At 43.2% G+C, this 4,389-nt stretch overlaps 1 long non-coding RNA gene across 1 annotated transcript in view; it reads right to left on the reverse strand.

Moving 5' to 3' along the window:
* LOC116099110 overlaps window positions 1–3,779 on the reverse strand; it is a 6,710-nt gene extending 2,931 nt beyond the window's left edge. The window contains exons 1-3 of the long non-coding RNA XR_004122084.1: window positions 3,471–3,779; window positions 3,225–3,339; window positions 150–289 (exon numbers count right to left, since the gene is read on the reverse strand). This is a non-coding gene — a long non-coding RNA (uncharacterized LOC116099110). The remainder of the gene's footprint in view (window positions 1–149; window positions 290–3,224; window positions 3,340–3,470) is intronic.
* Window positions 3,780–4,389: the final 610 nt, after the last annotated feature.

Here is a 4,389-nt window from a genome sequence, read left to right on the forward strand (position 1 = left end):
AAAAAAAAGAAAACAGGAGAAGAGTCACAAAGAAGGACACACAATGACCTCTTCTAATAATGACCTCTTCTAATGCACACACACACACACACACACACACATGCAAAAACACAAATAAAAATTCTTTAAAAAGCATGTGTCCCACTTACCTCTGCTTCACAGCAGTGCTGAATGCATGACAAATCAACAACCAACTCAAGGGCCTCTTCATTTTGTTTTCTCACATTTTTAAAGAAAAGATCCAAAGGAGAAAAACATTCTTCTGGAATATTTGTCACTTCAAACCTTTCTGCCAAAGAGTGAAGAGAGAACAAACCTGCATAAAGTTCAGCAGAGACAGCTGTGAAGAACATGTGTTGCTCTTGCAGAGGACCTGGGTGTCATCCCCAGAACCCATATGGGGGTTCATGACCATCCAAAACTCCAGTTTCAGGGGATCTGATGCTCTCTTCCGACTTCCATGAGCACCTAGCACGTGTGTCAGGTGCACACAACCATGTGGGCAAAGTATTTCATACAAAAGCATAATGAATACATCTAATGAGTTAAAAGGTCTTTTGAAAAGTCCTGTCTTAGTTTTCTATTGCTGAGACAAAATACCATGATGGGGACAACTTAGTACAGAACCATCTAGCCTGGGACTCACGGCTGCCCCTTGATCATCACGTGCACAGCATGGCAGCAGATGGGCAGGTATGGCATTGGAGCAGTAGCCAAGAGGCAGAGAGAGAAAACTACCTGGAAATGGTATAGGCTTTAGCAACCTTAAAGCCCACCAACAGTGGCATAGCTCCTCCATCAAGACCACACCTCCTCCTCCTTTTTAGACAGTTCTACCAACATTTCAACTGTTTGAGCCCACAGGAGGCACTATTCAATCCACCACGCTATGCTTTTATTCCAGCTCCATGTGATGGACACACAATGACACAAGCACAACAGCACAGTTTCGACTCCTGGAAGCTCCATTACAGTCTCTCTTCCAGAGCTGGAAAGAAAAATTCACGTTCAAAAAGGTGTGTCATAGGAGGATGGGGGATATCATGTTTATCATACATGGGGATATGTGGGTACACAGTCATCCACATGTACAAAGGGCAGACAGGATGTCAGGTGTCTTCCTCTGCTGCTTTCCATCTATGGGCTTGAGATGCTTTCCCACAGAGAGAAGCTCATCATTTTGGCTAGGCTGGTTGGTCAGAAAGATCTCAGAAATCTACCTTTCTACTCCATCAACCTCTATACTAGGATTACAGAAATATTTGGCCATGCCTGGCTATTTACAAAGATGCTGGATATTCAAACTGAGGTCCTCATGCTAGCATAGCAAGTATTCTCTTCCCTGACCTATCTCCCAGACTTTGTGTTTTTTGAGGCAAGTCTAATTCTGTAGTTCAAGTGGGCCCGGAACTTACTAATCAGACAAAGTTGGGTTTCAAATTGTGATCCTCTGCCTTCAAAATGCTGGAATTACAAACAGTATCCCATCTCCAGCCTTGGTAAACTTACACACACACACATACACATACTATATTTACCTACTTCTTTGTGACCATAACTCAAATAAGTCAACATCAAAAACAAAGATAGAAAAAATTCCTATTTATATCTTAGCATGTAATTCCATTTCACAAATGTTCATAATGTTTATAATTTCATTGAATTTCCAGTAGTAACCACCTTTTGACACAGGAGAATGAACTATTTATGTTCTTCTCTAGTTAAGCCAACACACTGAAAAACATTATCAAAAATGTGGTTTATTCATTATATCAGAGGACTACACTGATTTTTTTTCCCTAAAATTACATGAAGGTAGATCCTATTGATAGTGAGATTCAGTCCTGGTTGGTAACATAATATCACACAGGCGCTTTACTCAGAAGGGTATATGGAACAACCTAATTGAGAACTGGCATTCTCCAAGGGGAATTTACATTTCTGAAAGAGTCCTGAATGCACTTCCACTTACCTTTCACAAAGGAACTTTGAAAACAGCAAACTGAGCCCCAGGCATCTGCTGTGCACTGGAGACAGTCTTTCTACCTGTTACAGAGGATTGTGGTTGGCCAAAGTGCTTGTGACCCTTGTCCTCTTCAGGGAATGAAGGTGTCTTTACGATGTGAGCCAAGCCCAAAAGCACTGCCCTTCTCTCTGTCCTGCCCCTTTCCACGCTAGATACCCTCTAATAACACCTCTACTTTTCCTTCTTCCTGTTTCCCCATCTTGAAAATACAAAGCAACAAAACAATGTAGTGGCCTCCAAAATAAGCAATACCCCAAACCAGGGACAACCAGAACTTCTATATACCTGATTAAACCTCAGCCTGAAGTCAAATACGAGGGTAACATGAAGGACATAAGGAGCAGGACAGAGATTATGTCAGAGGGAGAAAGAGTCAAAGTGAAGGTGGCAACAAGACATGGGACTTGGGACAGAGGAAAGACAGGTAGTACCTTCTCACATGTGGAACCTTAATATACATACATATATACGCATGAGCAGGTTGACAATTGGGGGATGGAAACCAGTGGGAGGTGCAAGGACACAAAGAATAGTGGGGGAGTGTATGTGAGCAAGTATGTGAGCAAAGAGTGCATGAAAATACACAACCCTGTGTTCTGCTTGCTAACTAAAATTATTAATGGAAGCACTGCGGAGTTGTGCACCCTGGCTGAAAGAGCCCAAGTCTTATTCTATTCACTCCACAGGGTTTTAGTCTTCACACAGCTGACATCAACTCAATCATGAGAAATAGCCAGGCTCTTCCAGGAACAGACAACCCAAACTTCACAGTCACTCTAGGGATCACCGTGGAGAGTAAGAGCTGAGCCAGTTTCTGTAGATAAATTAGAATTAAGCAGGGGTCGTTCTGAATACCAGCACAGAAAGGAAGGATTGAGCGTCAAGACAGGGCCGTGAGAAGCACAGGGCCCCAGACCATCAGAATCTTATATATTACAAGCCACAACACCGGGTTTGCCTCTTTTTAACTCTTAAAGCAATGCTTTACCTTACTATACGACCCGTCTCCCAGTTCCAACTGCATTTCAATTTAACTACATAAAAGTATGGGAAGAATAGATTGGAAGGAAAAGAAAAGTAGATAAATGAACATCTGTAGGACTCATCTGCAGCACGTCAGGCAAGTTCTGCACCTGGACGCTGAAAAGGGTAAATTGACAGACATTAAGTATAATCAGGGAATAAAACAAGGTCTTACCAACGTATGAGAAGAGGGAAGGACAGTGTGGGCATCCTGGTTTCATTTGTGAAGATAAAGGGCAACGACGGCAGGGTGTCTCCAACTCAGACGGGATCCCTCATAAGGTCAGCGCCTAAACAACAAACACGCTTAGGACTGTGAAACCCTGTGATCAAGGGGCGACTCAATACTGGCAGCCCCACCCACTCTGCGCCCTTCTGCGCTGCCCGAGCTCCCCACTGACTGAGACCTTCCTGGACAAACCTGAGACCCCAGAATGTGAGAAGGCAGCACAGGAACCTGTGAGAGGCATAAGACAGCGAGGTCTCAGAGAACACTGAAACCTATGGCTGTGGAGGCACCAGGAAAAGCCAAGACCAGAACCAGAGCTTTCCAGGACGTAGTTTCTTTCATTCCAGAGTGAGGCACATCCAGCGACCCATGTCCCCACTGCGACAACTACAGTAATGATGCTCCTGGCTCTTATGGACTCTGAGATGCCACCCACCCAACGCGGAGCTGCCCTAACGGCAAGAACGGTGACCTCCTAGAACAAGAGTCCCCGAGATGCAGAATGCCAACCGACCAAGTTCAGATCTCGCGCCTTACTATAGCGCGTGCACAAACGGCCAACCGTGATGATATAACGGAAGCCTACGAAATTGGAGATTGGTCAGCAAATCTTGGGCCCTATAGTGCCTTCTGAAGCTCAAGGCCGGTGGCTCAGGCATGCTTGGTAGTTTGCCCACTACTCAGATATAGCTCTAATCTCTCAGGACAGGTGATTTAATCCTCCTTCCACCCCTATGCAGACACCTGTGCGTTCTTTATGACATTCTCAGTCATCATCAGTTTTGTATATTGTCTATAAGTATTTATTCCACACATGTATTATCCTTTATCCACCCAAAAGCAATGTTACACATTCTATACATTTCATATATATATATGTGTGTATGTATGTATATATATGTATATACATATATATGATTTCATATATATATCTCCTATATATATTTCTCCCTATGTGTGTGTATACTTTTATCCACTCTAGTTTTAAAAGCCACAGAACATTTTGCTAACTATAATCAACATACCTAAAGGTGCCATAGTTTAACCTGTCTAATATTGACATACCTCTACTCTAAATTAGGTAGAGGTTTCTATTTGTTTCCGTTGTGAT

Source organism: Mastomys coucha, unplaced genomic scaffold (genome assembly GCF_008632895.1).
Source record: "Mastomys coucha isolate ucsf_1 unplaced genomic scaffold, UCSF_Mcou_1 pScaffold20, whole genome shotgun sequence".
Lineage (NCBI taxonomy): Eukaryota > Metazoa > Chordata > Mammalia > Rodentia > Muridae > Mastomys > Mastomys coucha.